At 40.5% G+C, this 19,624-nt stretch overlaps 1 long non-coding RNA gene across 1 annotated transcript; it reads right to left on the bottom strand.

The window, feature by feature from the left end:
* Positions 1-5,209: 5,209 nt before the first annotated feature.
* Positions 5,210-19,231, bottom strand: LOC137481921 (uncharacterized). The gene is made up of 3 exons (XR_011003762.1): positions 16,756-19,231; positions 13,253-13,427; positions 5,210-5,719 (listed from the first exon to the last, which is right to left on the bottom strand). It is a non-coding gene; the product is annotated as an uncharacterized lncRNA (long non-coding RNA).
* Between the last annotated feature and the right edge of the window lie 393 nt (positions 19,232-19,624).

Below are 19,624 nucleotides of genomic sequence, written 5' to 3'. Positions count from 1 at the left end.
CTTTCTTTCAGAGCTCCTTGGCAACACAGCCACCAAGATATAAATATGCACACACAAAAATTTGCAGCAGGCATATGTGCACGCACACACACAAGCCAATAGGCAAAAGCATTTCAAGGCATGGGGCAGATATGGCCAGGAAAGCAAAGGACTTCATGAAATTCTGGAAAGAGTGGAATATATTATCTTCTTCTTGAAATTTAGCTTTATTTAAAGGGTTAAAAAAATCAAAACCTCAATGGAAAAAATAACTAACTTCACAGTTGTCCTACCTACCACCAGCAAGTTTCACACAGATTGCAAGTGGCCAGCAGAAGTTTCAGGCCTCCGTTGTATAAACTATTACTTAAATTAAGAAGACTTAATTTGACTGAAGTAAGGTTGACAAAGGCCCAACATAACCTGAGTATTCAATAGCACACAAATTAAAGGGCTGTAGGCAAGAGAGCTTCCCATCTCTGAGGATAGCAGGCAAGTGACATTTCAAGGCCCATTTATTACTTTTCTAAACTTAGCCATTAACACTTGCACCAAGTTTGGGCCAAGGAAAATAACACACTGCTCTTACCATTTCCATTCAGCTATGGTAAGAACACAGGAGGATAACGTACACCAGGAATGCACACAATATACCAGAGTGTCCTGTGCAAACAGGGGCCCAGCAAACAAACATACTGCTGTCACCTATGGTGCTCATACCCAAAAGGAGCAAACGAACCCACCACACCCATTCCTCGTGCACAGCAAGTGACAGTCACCTCGCTATCCAGCTCCACAGAGTACCAAAAGTTGTTCTCAGCAAAGGCCAAGACAAAGGCTGCTCACTATAAGCTTATTATTGCCTTGCTTGCTTCTGGGCCAGTACTTGTGCAGGGGAGGCCTTCTCCATCTTTTTGGATGGGAGATTTCCTACAGGTGATGGCTGTTGATGCAAACACCTGGAGAAGATATTCCTTCTCCTAGGTCAGGTGGGACACAGGTTTGGCATGGCATTTTGGTATATTCTAGCTCACAGTTGTTGTCCTCAGACACAGAGGAATCTCTACTTGCTTCCTAATAAGCACCACCAGGCTGGGAGAAGAAGCACTCATGTCAAGAAAGAAATGATGGGATGCTCTTTGGGCTCGTTTAAGCTCTTCCCTTATAACTGTTTATCAACTGCTTCTGTATCACTTTCTTTCTTTCTGTGTATGCAAACTGCATATTGAATTATAGTGTTGTGCAATAAGATGAATAAATATTTATTCTGAGATGTGTAGATTAACTGTTCTTAAGCCCAGAGCACAGCTAATTGTGATCCAAGTTCTGAAAACCTTTCTGTTACTCAGCTTCATCATTATGAGCTGTATTTCTGAAGTCCACATCGTACCTGTAATCTTCAAGGAAAGATCAAATATAAGAGCTTGCAGTGGAACATAGGAGTATTGCAAGTGAAAGATGTTCTTCAGGAAACCTAGGTTCCAGAAAGATAGAAATAAGGAAAATATCACTGATTCTGGTCTACTGACAAAGTTTATAGAGAAGAAAGTTTAAAATAAAACCAAATTTATTGTCAAGCACAGGGACTCTCAGCCCATGTCTTGAAAAAATGTACAAATCCCCAAATTTCTCCACTTTATGATTTCTTTTCTCTCTACAACTTTAGAAACCCCCATTAATTTCAAATTTTGAATATAGTATTTGAACCCAGATATTAATTTTTAATTTGGTAAGAAAGATAACTATTTTTTAAAAATCATTAGTTTTCACCTTGACAAATTCCTTTCCCTGCCCATGCAGCCATGCCAGAGATATGTGTATCTACTCCTGGATGGTTTTCAGGCAGACTTTTAGACCATCATCCATCTCTTCTGAGATATCTCCTGAACTGCCATTCCCAAATGCTATTACTTCCCTCTAACATGTCTCTTTTCGGTCCTCCTGGTCCCTGGGGTCTCAGTCAATATCTGGCTGGGTGAGCAGCCCTGCAGTGCCTTTTGGCTTTTTTTCTGGGAGCTGATATCCCACCGAGTTGATACTTCGTCATGAAAGAAGATCAAACTCTTCCCTTAACATGATTCTTCATTAGTGAACTGCTGTATCATGGTCCTTCCATGTTTAATCTTCTCAATTAGTTCAAATAATGAATTTACTGCCAGGAAAGTTTACAAAAGAATATCATTTTAAATAAATACACAGTAAGTAAGTAGTGACTAAGTGCACTCCAAACCTGCATGTGCTCATCCCAGCAGGCTACAGCCAAAGGGCTGTGCAGGGGTGTCACTACAGCCATTGTCACTATTTCTGTGCTACACAAGGGAAAGGAGGGCTCCAAGCTTTTGGAAATCCCTGACTGTTATTATGGGGTGCTCTGCAATAGTTACAGATATCTTCTGGTATTAAGATCCAGGCATTAGTTAAGAGCTGATAAATAGTTAATATCTAGGAAACCTACAGGTTAGATATTTAAACCTCATCTTCCTTTAAACTCTCATAAAAAGTAGAATACATTTACATGATTATCTACAAAGGCAGAATGATTTGTATAAACTAGGTAATACTGTTTTTTTCTTAAAATAGCAGTTACTGACAAAGTGGTGCATTTTTTGTCTGTGTTTTGTACACAAATCTTGGAGTTAAGCCATTCTCAGTAGCATGCTTTCCTTACAAATCTGGCTTTAAGTGACAATGAATTCTTTCAGGAAACATTCTTTGTTCAGTTAAACTGTTCCTCTTCCAAAAGCTTTGAAATTATTTGGTATTTTGAAAGATGTTTTTTCCATGGTATTAATTAAAGACACTTGTGCCTTTCTGCAGGTCTTTGCTTTTATTATTATTTTTAATCTAGAAATGCAGATAATTACATAAAGTTCTCACATAAGGTTTCAACAAAGAAATTAACATTTCCAGTTTTAACATCTTCTTTGAACAGTTAAAATGTTTTCTCTTCAGGGAATCATAATTAATACCCTGAGACTTCTTTCAAGGAAAAAAAAAAAAAAGAACAACAAATAAAATGAAATGGGGAAAAAATTGTTTTCATGCTTTTTTACTCTTCTCTCCTAGACTAATGCTACAAGAAGGTAAGGGAAGGAAGATCATAGCACAGTCTAAATATTCTTCATTTTACTGTGGGGATAAAGGAAAAAAACAGCAAATATTCTATAGGGGGATTTTTCTAATGAAAATTGTAAGCTCTACTATGTCTAGTTCAGGGGAGGGTCTCTGTATCTCATTATTACCATGTTGAATACTGAAAGCCTCCAGAAGTGACCCAGTGTGTAGTTCTCTATGTGTGGCAAGACCTCCCTAATTACTGAAGAAGGTCTGAATGTCTTCACATTCTGTAGACCTGGACTCATCGGTTTGAGTTTGATGTGATTTTTTTTCATACAGGAGTCACTTTTTTCCTAAGGAATTTTTAGAAATATATTTTAATTATCATGGTGCAACACAGAGCATTGAGGCCTTTGAGACCACATGAAACACTCCATGGGAGAGGATGCAGAATCCCTCAATATCTTGGAGGAACATCTGTGCTCTTCAGAATGGCCCTGCCCAGGTGTCCACTCACAAGAGCAAAAATCAGGACACAGCTCTTGCATCCTGTGTTTGAAGTCTAGAAAGATGAGCATGGATTCAGAAGCAATGCAAAACTTATCTCAGTAATACCATGGATTTTAAGGGTAGCCGTTATCCTGTGGATTTACTTGATTTTTATTGGAATTCTAATGCTGAAAACATTAGGAATCCTACTTGCCATCTCCTAAGCACTCCTTCCAAGCTCAGAGGAAAGGTAAAGGTTATTATTCCTTATAATCCATCACGAGAAATTTTCAGATATCGGCAGTGGTGGTTTAGTAATTTTCCATGACACCTTAAGCCTGAAAATTGCCTATTGTTTTCCAGGGAAGGATAGCAAATAAACCCCTTAGTTTGAGTTCCTGCCACCTAGGTCAGGATAGGTGCTTCTTCCTAAACAGAAACATACACGTATATGTACATAAATAAGAGAGAGGGGGGAGAGACAATTTCTCAGCTGCTCTCTGAAGAAAGCTCTTTCGTGATGAAATTTTTACTTAAGAAAAGCTCCTAAATCAATTGCTCCCAGGCAAGAAGGGGAGGAGGGAGGACGAGGAAGGCCACATTTCTCCTGATCAGCAGTTTTCTATTGCCCTTCCCTCCTTCCTTCTGTCTCTATCAGCAGGTTGCAGATAGCATCTGGGGTCTAAAAAAAAGCTGACCCCATGGCAGGGTACCTCTGGGTGCTTGAATGGGCAGGGAAAGCCTTGGCTGGCAATGCCAAAACCTGTAGTTCTTGTCCCTTTCCAACACATTGCCTTCCAGCAGAGTGAGAGCAGGGCTCCCATATCAGTTTAGCATACCAGAGACTTAGAGGGGCTTACCAGGCTGCTCTGTTTAGGGGATAAAAGATGGGAGCTTGGCAGGAATAAACATGTCACTTGGGGAGTCTGCTCCACGGGGCCTGATTTCCCTCTCGTGTCAGCTCCCTGCTGGCGCAGCTCCCCAGCACTAATCCTGATTTATGCTAAATTTAAGCGGGTGCAGAACCAGCCCCTTTATAGCCCCCAGGCGCTGCCTGGGCGCCCACTGGCACTCAGGAGGAAGGAAAACGCATCCTCCTTGTGCTGGCAGAAACAAAATACATAACTTAAGCAATTTTCTAGCTTCTTGGGCAGTGGCACATTGCTTTGCACATGTTTGTGAAGCATTGTTTAACACTGTTTAAGAGTGCTCACTGAGACTGGGAACCAGGGGGGTAGGCTCTGCTGCTCTGCTGCTTCCCCTGAGGCTGGATTAGAAAAATCAGCTGTGATTTCAAAGCTAGAAATATCTACAGGGCACATTCTTCAGTGAGTGGACACCTGATACTTTCTGTCAGTGGGGCGCCTCATCGTGACTACACCATCCCTGAGAGATGCACGTCTTGTGAGTGAGTGGAGGACTGCTTACAGGCCTTCCTGATGGGAGTACTGGCAGAACTAGTAGTTTATTTATGGTGGCTCTGAGATATCAGAATGAGCTGGTCCTTCGCAGTAAGTTTACTTTCAAATCCCTAGCTTTTCATTTTAAAAGGGAAGGTTGGTACCACTGTTTCCATGTTGCTTCTCACACATCTCTTGGCATTTTGGTCTTTCTCAAAGGGTAAATGTGGGGGAAAAGATCTCCAAGACTTTACAAAGGCTTTCCAAAGATACCTGCTCAACAAGGCTATGTGCAACAGGCTGGGATAGCTGAGCACACATGAACACTGCATCCCACCATCTCCATCACACAGTGCACAGATCAGCATCTCCCCCTGACTTCAGTGAGAAGTCCATCAAGGGCAAAGCCTCCTAGAGTTTGTTTTGGAGGTAAGTTATCACTCTTCCCCTTCTCCACCCCTTCCCTCTTCTCAGTCAGGGCTGATTCAGCTCAGCAAGATTCGGCTCGAGCCCATGCTGCCCAAGAAACTGCAGGGTCCCTTGCAGATGTTTGGTAACACATCAGCAGCATGGCCCAGCACAATGTAATGAAATTCCCCCCCAATCTCCCCCAGACATTACCTAATTGATAAAGTGGCCGTCCCACGCCACAGCAGCTCCCTCCCCAGCTCATGCGACACAGCCGGGCTCTGTTCCCTTTCGCCATGACCTCATGCCGGCACTCACCGCCCATGCATCATGCTGCCTGCAAGCTTCCTCTTCCACACCAGATAAACACGGCTGAGACAAACTCCCTCAGCAACACAAGGAGAAAAAAAAATAAAATAACTCCTAACCTTTCTGAAGCTCCTGCCCTGGGCCTCCATTCCTGGTGAGGGCTGCTAGCCATGGGATCACATGTGTAGCCTATCTTAGCGGCCTCTAGCCTACTGCTGTTTGCTGGCAAAATCCAGAGAGGGAAAAGACTAAGAAATGCAAAAGTTTCTGCTATAACTTCCAGACATGAATACCAAAACTACTCTAACTTATACAAGTGCACATGCATAGGTGGAATTTCCATGGGGTCGGGCTCATTGGCAAAAATCAGGCATAACACAGTTGGCGGGGCTGTAGCTACGTTTGCATTGAGTTTTATTTACTCAGAAGTACACCTAATGCAGAACTGGAAAACTAAGCTGTGCATAGGGGAAAATCTATGCAAGTAGGTATAGCAGCAAAAGAGCCATTTTCTTATTTTTTTGTTAGTAGCTTCTAATTTGAGATTGCCTCTCAACATTGTCTCCTCAGTATATAGTCTACAATGTCTTTGTTGTGTGATCTCCCCTGTGACCTGAAAGCTGTATTCAGTTAACCTTCACTACCTAGTCTATGGATCTGTCATGGAAAAGACAGCTGTTAATTCCCTATCATTCTTATCATCCTTAACCATGGTGGGTCTTAGCAAAGTTTTCACATGAATGGAATTGCTGAAACTTGCAATCATACATTGACCAAAATTATCTATAAAACCCTGTGGAAATTAGCAAATAAGATCAGAAAAAATGGATCCAAAGATCTGAAATATTATCTGAATTATGTATTTTACAAAAGTAATTTTAAGTGTTTTTTAAAAATTGTTCCAATTCAAAATACAATTTTGTTTCAAAGTGTCTCTTTCAATTATAAAAGAATGCCCCTCAAAATCATGCAAAGATCACCAAAAGAACCTGTATCTGTGCTTGTGTGCACGTGCCCACACACACATAAAAGCAGAGAGAGACACAGAAAATTAGAACTCACAGAGAACATTATCTCCCATTAATTTAAGTTAAAGGTAATCCTGAAAATTTTTCTGTCCTTGTTTCTCAGTTCAGACATCAAACAAAAGATACAGAGATCAACTACTAACTCCTAATGCTTACATACAATATCCTTTATTCCTCCCATGGTGAAAACCCCACAAAGGGCATCTAGGCTCTGAAGTCTAAATCAGTATTTATGAATGACAGGATATTGTAAATTTTTGAGCCTAAAAGCAAAAAAGAAAGGATAGTAACAGAGGATTTCTTCTGTTAATGTAGATTATGTAATTAATGTCCATGCATTAACTACCAGCACTAATTGTCACACACTTAATACAGGACACTGTGGGCTTTTGTGGCATGTTCAAAGAAGGGGTTGTTCAGTTGCCATAACATTCCTCATCCTGCCATTTTTCTGGCTGCAGGAAATGAAGGGCTGTGAAGCTCCTGAATATGAACGTGCCATCAGGAAGAGCACTGCATCTGCTTGCATCCTAAATCCTTTGGCATTATTCTCTCCCACTGAAAGAACTCAGGACAGATCAGATAGCTACAAACAAGATTTTATTTTCCTCCTCTCTCTCTCACTCATGGAGAAAATGTCCATAACTCCACCAAGAATAAACAACCCTACAGCTAATCTTCCCACTCCTTGGGACAGTTTGTTGAAATTAGTGAAAGGATGTAGATGTTGCGCAGACTGCTCGATAAGAGTTATAAGCACTGTTTTGTTATTACTAAAGAGAGGGAGGATAACTTTTCTGTCTCCAATGAGTTTAAAACACAGCATTCTCCCTCACGTCTATCTCCCAACCTACTCTATTTACATTAAATATATGTAAGCATGGGGATGTGCATATGGAAGGAAAATAAATGGCTTCCAAGGGGAGGGTGTTTTGCTTATTGTATACATTTTTTGAGGATGTGGCAATATAAACCACAAACTCAAAAATGAAAACAACTGAGAAAGCACCACTAGAACTCAAAAATCCTCAAACAGACAGCAGAGCTTGTGGTGATTGTTATTTTCCTTGAAATACCAATACGGATATCAGTAAGGAAATACAGGTATTCATTAGCAACATGCATCTAGGATTAGATATAACAGATGAGATGGGTAATGTTACCTCAGTTCTTCTCAGGTACATCTGATGCTAAAATCAGCCTACTAATTTATTTGGTAGTTCAACTCAAATATTAGCTAAAAGGTAGCACCAGCAGCAGAGTGCCACCAGTGTTGCTTTAGGACTGAGAAATCAGTGTCTGTTGGGGCAGGTGTCCCATTGCAACCTGTTGCACCCCACTGCCAAGGGCATTCATTACTGGTGCCGATGGTGGATGAGCACTGGCATGATCCATTTTCTGCAGCTGCCTGGGGAGTGAGATACGTGACATGTATTTAGGCTGCAGCTGCTCTGAGGCAGACCAAGAGACTCTACATTTCGTATCAACCCAGCGCCACAGGATCCCTGACTGAGGCTCCTCGGAGCTGCAGCAGCAGATAACGGGCTGTCGTCATCCCTGTCGGCTAGAATAGATGTAAGTGGAAAAATCCTTCAGCTAATGTTGATCTGGCACTTGTTGAATGTGCAGGGAAGGTAGAAAGATGGAGAGCAGTGACTAGCAGTTGGGGGAGAAAAAAGTAGGATTTTCCATATCTGATTTCACAGACTCTTGATGGCTTATTTCTTTCCCAATGGCCTGTGATTTTGCTACATTTATTTATGCTCTGAAGAGGCAATTTCTCTGATGCCATTTGTTCTTCAACCAAAGAGCACCTAAAAAGGAACTTCATGCTGCTGTGAAAATTACCTTTTAAGTAAGCAGCAATTCATTAAAATAGCTTTATTAACTGTGATATGCATTGAAGATAACTTTGGGCATAGGTGATTCCAATTTAGTTTTAGGCTATAATTCAACACCAACTCTAACTCCAGTACGGTTAACTTACAAATATCAATCTGTAACATGAAAGTGAAAATGACATAATGATGTTTAAGAGAAGCGTATCTGAATGGCAAAATATTTGGAATGAAAATCAAGCAGTAACATATCTGCCTTCAAAATCCAAAATTTATAATTAATGGAGTGTGTGCAAATCTGTAGTTGCTGTTATTCTTTGAGACATATAAAATTACTGAAAAATACATATCATTCTGTCCAGCAGAGCAGTTGCAAAAATATTGCAGTGCAGTCTTTATAACCACACACTTCTGTGTGGTTTTTGCTGGTATGGTAGTGTGACAACTGGAGAGCAGATGCTGTGTACCTCACTGCACACCTTGATGCAACACAAACCACTAACACAGTATTTCTTACTGTGTCACACAGGAAATTATTATTTTGTTGTTAATATTTGCGTGTTTTTGAAAGATATGCAGGAAAACAATGTCGTCTAAATCATATGGGGTTTGATTTTATATATTAAAAATTTATGGCTAGGGAATGAATATTAACTCTCAGCATTCTGAAAAGCAATGCAGGTACCCTAGGAATGAAGTGCATGAATCCTGCCACAGTTGCTGGGATTTCACTTACTGGGCAGTTTGTCTTTTTTCTTTATTCCTTTGATATATTCTAAACTATTTCTTTCCCACAGGGAGGACAGTTTGGGCCAAGTCCTGTACACTGCCGAGAGATCATAACTAGCCTTCTTCATGTACTGGTTCCATAGAAATACGTGCAGGTGTGTGCATATATACCTGTATTTTTCTACACACATGCTATATGCATATACACACTGACTCCCATGCATCATCTATTTTAATTTGCACTATTAGAAAAATTTAGGAAACCAAGGAAGGATGTGATGTTCTATTTCCTTCTGTGTAAAATAAGCTGCAAATACCGACTTTTAAAATTTTGCTGTAGCGCTAGATATTTGCAAGTGTTTTCATCCCACAGAACTGTACAACTGGTGATATGCCTTCAGCATAACATGCTTGCTAACCCTGTCACTTTTGTATGTCATGCAGTCATGTGTTTATAATCAGAGCTCCATGGACCTGGCAAGAAAATCACTCCCTTTCCAGCTGCTCTGTCCTTTTACCAGCATTACATTTGGAGAGCAAACTGTAAATAATAAGCAGTTGATGAAGCTTCCACAGCTAGCAAATTTCCGACTTCAAAAGCTTTTTTGCTTCTGAAGTTAATGGTTGACTTCCCTCTGGGTTCACTTTTCATGTTTTTACTATATGCCATACTAGACCATTAATAACTATCGGTGTTTGTGGCTATTGCACAAGGACCAAGAAACATATGACCATTCTTCATGGTTCAGAGTTGCAGACCAAAAGTGTGTTCATAGTAAAGGGCTAAAATAAGTGCCTCACAGCAAAGCTTTTTATATTATAAAAACACTCTCATGTTTAGATGGTGCTATGAACCTTCTTTTTCAAGAATTGCTGGAGATTTCTGGATGTTTCTGAACTTTTGAGACAAATATATCCAGAATCTGTGATAATAGAGCTCTTTCAAAATCAGAATCACTCAGGTCTGCCCTTGCAGCTGAAACAGGGTCACCTGCTGTGACAGCAAGCTGTCCAGGATTGTCCTGTCCAGGATTGTCCTGTCACCCTGTGACAGAAAGCTGTCCAGGATTGTATTTAGCAGGGTTTTGAATATCTCCAAGCATGGAGACTCTACCACCTCCCTGGTCAATTCATGCCAGTGCTTGGTCACCCTCACTGTGAAAAAGTATTTCCTGATGTTTAGACAAAGCCTCCTGTGTTTCAATGGATGCCCATTGCCTCTGGTCCTGTCACTGGGTACCACTGGAAAGAGCCTGTCCCTGTCTTCTTCATTTCTTCCTGCCAGGTATTTATGAGTCAACCCTCAAGCTGACTCATCACTGAGGAAAATGTAGAGAGAGGTACCACAGAGAGAGCTGACCTTCTCCACACTGAACACAGCAGACAAGATCCTGCTTATGGATACCAGAATTTTATCAAAAGTAACTCTGTTCTGGAAACCAGACTCTCATGATGGCTTCATCTTCAGTGTAGAGAAGCAAAAGAACAAATACAGATAAAAATCTCACTCTGCAATATTCTTAAAGTGGATATGGTCTTTAAACCTGAGATCACCTGAGAACCAAGATGTGGGTTGGCACTGCAGACACAAAATTGGAGAAACTCCATCTGTGCCCTGAAGTCTTACTACCATATCATCAAGCTAGTTCAGTATTTGACCTGACATCCCATAAATGTTTGCTAGCTTTTCTGTGATAAACAAATAACCTTCTTCTCCTTTGGTTTCTGTTCTCTCTGATCTTAACAGCACATCCAAATGTATCACCCATCCAGGTGAACATATTCACATGCTGGTGATTCAGCCCAGATCTGAGCGTAAATCCTGTCTTAGCAGTTTTTCTAGAACATCTGTTGAAACTGTTTACCAAGATAAGTATCTTGATTGTGTTTTTTTCCCACACCCATCTATGTTTACACAAAAAAAATCAGCAGTTAATATAGAAAACCTACACATTTACAACTCTAAATCAAATTGGGACAAATGGCATAACAAATGCTTTCCAATTTGTTGTTTTCTTACCTATTTGCAATTCTGCCCACAGAAACCTTTCCACAAAGATGTAGTGTCATCCCTTTGCTTATATTATGCATGCATACATACTAGTGAAAATAACTTAGACAACTATTTTTTGTTGCATTGCTCAAGATAAAGTAGGATGAGAAAGAAAAAGAGGTAATCAAGCCCTAATCATCAACTTTTAAAGACAGTCGTCTTCAAAACCCAGGAGATAGATGTGACCCAACTCAATTTCCCCTGTATAGACAACCAACAGACATGTCCCATGACACCTGGGACATTGGCACAAGGCTGGCAGATACTACAGAAAAGAACAGGAGACCCAGGCTAAGCAACCAGCAAATAAAACCCAGATGTGTTGCCCTGGGAACATATCAAAGAGCACATACACACCTACAGGTGAACAAATGAGTCAGGGCTGGCCATCCCCCAACCACCTCGAGCCAGGCAAGGAATTTATCCCCTCAGGTCCAAGAGGGGTCTTACAGAAAGTGCTCGTAGGTACTCATCAAGTTACTTGAGCACATTTAAAGGATTTAAGTTCAAACCGCCACATTGTGGGTCAATGTAGGAGATTGTGTTTCAGTAGTTTCTACAGTTGCTTTCCACTCTGTATGAAAGAGTTATAGTGTGTATGAGAGAGGCACCAAATAAAACTATTCCACATGTAGGTGAGTGCCAGTTCCCAAAAAATCCAGGTGCTTTGTACATAGTGGAACAGGGACCCAACCAGAGAAAACTTTCCCTAAGCACATCCTAGCCCTGCAGCTGGGGCAACTGCTCTGCATGCCTACATCCCTTCTGGTGACAGTGACCATACTAACCACTCTGAGATAAAAAATACCATGACATTCCACTATTGACATGAGATTTCAGTTTCTTCTTACTGAAAAAGAAAAAGGAAAAAAAAAAGTGACTACTCTCTTCAAAAATAAGTTTGAAGCATTTTTAAGAGAGAAAAATGAATATGTAAAAGCTCATCCTCATGAAACTTAAGTTGTCCTCAGCTTTGTACTCAATAGTCAAAAATCATTACCCTAAACAAAACAAAGAAAATTGTTCCCAGATCCCATTTAAATGCAGATTAAATTAAATTAAATTAAATCAACTTCTGATTTAACTAAATTGGATGAATCCATCTAAAAATGGCAATGAAACAAAGAAAGCAAAAATTTGACCACAATTACGGGCAAGCTATTGGTGGTAAATATGGCTTCCAAAGATGTTTGGGAATCAGATATCTACAAAGTTTTGTATTCAAATCTGTGGCAGAGCAACGAGCTCTGACCTTGATAAGACTCACTTAGGATCCTATCTGTTGAAGACAGTCTTTTAAATACAAAGGTGAGAAAGAACAGAAACAGAAAGTGGAAGAAACAATCCTCAATATTTTATTGAGTAGGTCACCTTCCAAAAGTTGTCAGTTCGTCTCTGTACACTGACAAAGAAATTTACATGAAAATATGCAAGTAGGAGGTCTCATGTTGACTTTTGTTGAGAAAAGCATACAAAAGAATAGATGACAGGATCTGCTAGTACACGGTGCTGTCAGCAGATATTACCAGCTTGGAGGAGGTACTTGTCACAGTGACAGAGCACACATTTGTGCATTACAAACATCTGTGAGTGTGCCTATTTTACATACAACACAAGATTTGTACTTCAGGACACCCTGGCAGACTAAAGCAGATGTTCCAGTAAAGGTGTATTTATCCAAACAATATTTTTGAGTATCCTGTCACACCTTTGCCTAACACAGCAATCATGACTAAATTTATATAGCAGTTATTCTACACAAGCATGTCAGGCATTCTGCACATAAGTGACCAAAAACATTGATGCATTAAAGCAGATTTCCCGCCTAGATGCCATTGGATGTGACAAGACCAAAATAAAACCATGGGCCTCTTGTAAACTTTAATCACCATATTAACACCCAGGAGAAAAGCTCTGGGTGATCCCAATCTTGTTGAAGAGTGTTCAGCTGTAGATACTTACAGGATGTTCTGCCCCTGCTGATTGCTCATTATCCAAAATTAGCTCTCAGAGCAGTCTTTGCCATAGCGTCTGGCAAAGTGGAAACTGGACCTGTTTTCAAGAGCTTTTGACATTCTCAGGACCTCCGCTCTTCCAGGAATGCATGCCTTCACTGAGCAGAACATTACACAACTTTCTGCAGAGAGAAGTCAAGAGAGTTGTTACTCAACGTCAAACCAAATCCCTGGAATGGTGGGGCAATGTTGATTTTGCTGCTTTCCTGATATACTCACTAGATTATCTGGGGTTTAACTGCAGCTTAATGGCTTACAACAGGTTCAGGTTTTGTAGTAGGACCAATTGGTCTTGGACACAATAGCTCCAATCCTAGAGGCTTTTTGAAAGCAAAATCTTGGTGATATTCTTCCACTATTCAGAAAAAAAAATTAAAGACTTGTGCTTTCCTCAAAATATATACCTGATGAAAAAACCTGCCCTTTTGCTGAAAGCCTTAGATTATGAAACTACCCACAAAATGTAAGTACACATGCCTACAAAAACAACAGCTCTTCAGTCAAGTCAAAGAAGAAAACATATGTCTTTTATATATACAAAACCTCTTTAGTGCATCTTCTATAAATTATTTTAGCTGGTAATTCAAATTCCTGTTAAGGTCAGGCTTACAGTTATTAAGGCTTGAAAGCCTATAAAAACAAATTACATTTTGAGGTTCCTTTCAAATCTTTCCTTAAACAAAAGGAGGTTACAGTAGCTTCTGACTTGATTCTAGTAAGATGATGTGCTGATGTAATTTATTGGCTGTAACCCTTTTCAATAATTTTTGTGGTAACTTTGAGTTGATAAGCTGCTGGCAGGGTTTTTTTCTTACAGGAAAAATATTTTTTTTCCATCACTTGAGATATATCACAAATTTTCTTATCAGAAGAAGTTTGATTATTTTGTGTCAATTCTTGTTTTGCTGTTGTAAAAACATTTGCATTTGTGTGTTTTTCATTTATTGCTGTATCATAGTAAAGCGTATGATTTATGTATGTTATATACACAGTGCATACATCTTAAAAAATGCAACCTGAACCAAAAGTGAACACAAAAGAACAGCAAATAGACTAGATTAATAAAGTTAAAACCAATATTTCTGACCTTTTTAAGATGAGGATCTGGTTTTCTAGTTAAACATTTCAATTCTTTCACATAACATTTTTTTTCAATTCCTCATGAAAATTTCCTGTAGAATGCTGTGCTTCCATTGGCTTTGTGATAGGAGTGGGAATGTGCTCACTATGAGTACTTAAAAAAAATCACATCCTGTCATTTAATTTTTAAATTATTTCTGCTTCTTGTCACCCCATATCATTATTTTTTTTTAACTTTGTGGTAACTATTACTTTGTATTGCTGCATTTTTCCATATGAAAATCTATTCTAATGCAGCTATTATGTAAATAAATATGTCTACAGTATACTTTGCTATGTTACAAAAGGAAGCTTTAAAACATATGCTTCTTATAACTCTTATAAAAATTAATGAAACACTTATTCTTATAGAGTAGGTTTAGCTTAACTTTGAAAAACTATGTGAAAACACTAAACTAAAATAAATGAGATTGCTGTTAATGTAAAATATTCATTTGAAATACTTTGGTATTTAAATTTAGCTCATTCAGCCTCTGGCGTATGCGTTTGGAGGTAAGCCAGCTTCTCTTAAAAATAACAGTCCTATGCAAATCCAGAACCGACCGTTTTGGGCTAAAGCTGTGCTTTTTTTGCATCAACTGTCTTTTTGTGTGAGTGAGGGGAAAAAAACTTTTTAAACTTTAAAATTGTGGTGTTGGAATGCCAACAAAAAGAAAAAAAAACTGCTTTTCCAGTTGATTCTGTCTGGCATTTCTCAAATCCTGATAATTTCTCCCATGGAAGATGTAGTCTCCGCTAAAATAGCTGTAATTAAGAACAGTGATTCCAAACTGGTGCTGGTCCCAGCCTGTGGTCATGGCACGGATGGATGGCAGCAAGGGGCCTGAGGCAGAGCCACTGCGGCTGCACCCACATCACCACACCCATCACTCATGAGCTACATGCACACAGGGCTGTTCATCCAAAACACAGAGGAGGTGATGAGTCCCAGTGGCACCAAGAGGTGGTTGGTTTGGATTCTCCCAAGCTCTGTTGAGCAGGGTCAAACAGGCAGGGGAGGGGAGATTGGCTTAGGGGCCAGGCGTCAATCCTGCTCACAGTGGGTCTGTCTCCCTGGGCAAAATGGGAAAACTGATGTGGGTGTCATGGACACATCATAGAGTGTCTCAAGAAATGCCACTGCCATTCCACATTTTGGACTGGACCTGAAGATCTACAACTTCTTTGCATGGGACTTGCCTCTAGAGACAAATTGAAAATACTATGGCAGCAGTGCATGTGATGGAGAAGCCATAGTCGTTCATTTTGGGCAAAACCAGAGGGAGAAAGGTGGGAGAAAGATGACTGGCTCTCTAGTGCCAGCACTAGACAGAAGAAAACCCTCTAAAGTTTATGAGTGAGCAGCACTCTCCACAGAGAGTCTTTGAGGGCATGTCTTTGTGGTGACTTGTCCTGCATTCCCACTCCACTGAGTCTGCTCTCCACCAGAGTGAGCATTACTCAAAAAAAGGATACCTCACAAAAGTCACATCTGTGGGTGAAACACCCTGTACAGCATCGTCAGAGGAACTCACTTCAGTAGTGCATTTTTCCCCACTTGTGCAAAAAAGTTGCAATAAGCAACGTATTTGTTATCCAGCAACTGCTGAAGGAGCAGGTACATAGGGAATTATTCAGGACAAAACACATGGAAGAGAAGCAGAGCAACACAGTTCAGCTTTCCCCACGGAAGGCAGCTCTCTGATTTTTGACTCTCAAATAAGACAGGAAGTGATGAAGCCTGATCAAAGGGCGGTTTGAACCATGTACAGCTTCCACTCAGAGCAGCCCACAGCTGCTGGCCTTTTCCAGGATCAGATCAATATTTGGCACAGGCCACTACTGTTTGCTTTCAACTTGAGTCATTAAGAAAGACCAAAGTTTTTCAGGTCATATGGACAACTTGTCCCAGAAGGAAAAGTGAAAAACATGAGTATTTGCCAAATTGAAGGATATAAAAATGATATAATATTGTAGTTGTTTTACAATAAGCGACTTTTCCAAACATTGCACAATCTTATTAGGAACAGCATTAGCCCACTTAGAAACAGCACTCTACCTAAATATTTAGGCAAATTTATTCTTGACCAGCCTGTTACTATCTAAGATACTTCCCAAATCAATCAAACCCTCCTGTAATGGAAATATTTCATGGCAAAAGTTGTCATAAGTTGTAAAAATGGAAATCCATTTCACTGCTGGATATATGATGTCAATAAAAAAAATCATGTATTTGACAAGAAGATAGATTTTTCTTAAGTGGCTGTGATTATGGGGAGAGGAGTGTCAGAGGTTAATGTTATAAGATTAGAGCCACTGTTTGCAACTCACCTTTTGAATGATGTATTGCGGTATCCAATGAAGCAAATCTACTGTGGCTTTCATCACTTTCTCTTTTAGTACAAACAGCAGCAGGGATGAAACTCTGAATTTTTGTGTAGAAAAATATCAACAAATGAAAAAACAATTATAGCTTGCACATTTTTTCCCCGGCTATTTTTGTTGCATTTTTCCTCCAGAGGACCAGAAATACCCAAGGATCATGCCTTAGGAATAGGACAGCTTCTCCTTGTCTTGGCATCAGACACAGAGGGATAGGGATAACTTGTGTTTTGAAAACCAGTTTCTTAGAAGTGGTTGTGGAGACAGGTTACACCTTCCCTTGTGGGAGCATCGCTCTGGAAGCGTGGATATTGGAAGGCTGGAGGAATCTGGCTGGTAGAGGCATGCCCTCTCTCAGGTCCAGCTCTTAGACAACAAGAAGCTGAACAAACCCAAGTTAGCAGTTCAAAAAAGACCTGAGACATCTCAGAGCATCGAACAATTGCTTTGCAGGCACAGCTGTTGCAGAAGTGAGGTACAGACTGATCTGGGAAGGGCAGCCACTGTAATTCACCCTGACTTATTGCAAACACTGTCAGAAGAGGCAAAATGTGCTTCAGCATAAATAACATCCTGTTTTGATTTAGCCCTTCTTTCAGCAAAACAAGGCAGATATTCCTTCTGGAAGGTTTGAAGCTGCTGTCGAAGTGCACAGATCATCTGCCTAGAATTTGCCTAGCTTTTGCCAGCTCCTTTCATGGTAAGGCTAAAGGGAAAAGGCTGTATATATATGGTTACCTCTGATGGTGGGGACTTGCCTGGCCTGTTGCTCATCTTCCTGGTGTTCTTCGGAAGGAACAGGATGGCAGACATGTGCCAGGCCAGGTGGGTAAGGATAACACACCCTCTGCAGGCAGTGCTGGTGGGAAGCAGGCAGAGGCTCACATGGGAGGGGAGAAGGACCACCAAACAAGTCCCAGTTCCTCCAACATCCCACAAATCAGATAATGAAGTCCCGTTTCAGTGCTGGGCACAAAGAGGAGTGGAGGGACCCAGGCATGGAGGCCAACTGTGCAAAACCCCTCCTGCCTGGGGACAGCGATGCAGCTATAAGTCATTTGCAAATGGCACGGGGAAAGATCTCCCTGAACTGTCAGTCCCACAACAAACTTATCATGTAGCATCTTTTTAATCTGGGCCTCCCCTGCTTCCAGTTTTCCCTACATGTATCCTTCTCCTTGCTTGCCTCCCAGCAGATCCTGTGTGTGCACAACGTTTGTCCTTTCTCAGCAAGAACATGCAGTCAGTCCAGTGTCTGCATCAAGGGCAGCCTGGCATGTGGCAGGCTCTCCTCTAGCCCCAGCACTGCCAGTCTGGCCAGTGCAGGAGGCCTTGGAGATGTCAGGTATAATACCCCACAGATGGCTGGGAGACCCAAACATAAAATGAGCTGCTCTAATAATAGGAAAATAAAAAGCTCAGTGTATTCAAATATGCACAAATAAGACTGGACCCAGCCCTAAGCAATGCCAGCTTTTGGCTGGGGGCCTGTCTTGCTGACAGTTTGGCTGAGAGGAGCATTCCTGAGTGCTTTAGAAATGAGAAGACTGACATAAAACTCTCATTTCTTTGATAGAGAAGCAAAGCTGAGTGGTAAATGGCCAGGTTGGACTGGGCTCTGTGCAATCTGGTCTGGTGGAAGGTGTCCCTGCCCAAGGCAGAGGGGGTTGGATCAAAGTGATCTGCAAGGTGCCTTCCAACCCAAATCATTCTGTGACTCTATGAAAAACTCTCCCACAGGCCTTGCATGACGACGTAGAAGTGGCTTTTCCATTAGCTGGCAAAGATTGCCTGAAGCCCCGTTCAGTGCATGTGGGCATGTCTGAAAAAGGAGTGGCAGAGCAGTGCTTTGTGTCCTCTCTGGCTGGCAGAGAAGGACAAGGGAAGAGAAGCCAGCACAAAGTTAAACGTATGAAGTTAAGGATAAGCAGGGTGGGTGTGAAACACTATTAATAATTTCATGTCAATCCACACAAATAATTTGACATATAAAAATTATCCTATAAAATTATCTATTCCCATAAATTCCCTCCTGAAAGCCTATATTTTCTTACCTCTTTCTATCACTAACAATTGAAATTCACATATCTGTTCCCATAATGGAAGTTTCAATAAAACTTTTTTTACTGGCTTTTTTTAACCTTTATGTAGTCCCATAACTGAAGAATTAATTCAGGCGAAAACTGTGGCAAAACTGAGTATTATGGAGAAGTACTTTCTACAGAAAGAGATCACTTAAATTTGGCTCTTCCATGATTACAGAAAAAATGAGAAATTCTGTAGCACATCCTCTCACAGTTCTTTGCTCTCCCTAACATTTCTAATTTTCATTCACTCCTAAGGTTAAAAAGCAATTTGTGGGAAGAAAAAGAACTAAAACAACAAACCACATGCACACATACAAATTCACCCAGAAAAAATGATTGTAAAAACAGATTTCTCCCATATAAGATAAAAAATGCAAATTTTTTTTCAGCAAAACTCTCCCTGGAGCTGAAAGAAGAGCAGGATTGCCCCCCACTCACAGTACAGTAATCCACCCTGCATTTAATACTTGCTAGATCTCTCCCCATTCACTTTAGGACCTCAGTTCTTTGGTGGTCTTCTGTTTTGACATCTGCTTACCCTTGTCTCTAATCAGTTTTGCTGATAGACATTTCCCCTGAGAGTGGACATGCTGCCTAATAGATTTTTTTTTAAAACCAACTACTACTTAGTAGTCATGAAATTATCTTTGTGGCCTGCAAGGGTGAGAGACACTGTCCCTAACATTCCCATACAAACAGCTAAGACTCACTCAACTTTATCTGATTTGCTC

Source organism: Anomalospiza imberbis, chromosome 1 (assembly GCF_031753505.1).
Source record: "Anomalospiza imberbis isolate Cuckoo-Finch-1a 21T00152 chromosome 1, ASM3175350v1, whole genome shotgun sequence".
NCBI lineage: Eukaryota > Metazoa > Chordata > Aves > Passeriformes > Viduidae > Anomalospiza > Anomalospiza imberbis.
This window is presented reverse-complemented; position numbering and strand designations above follow the sequence as displayed.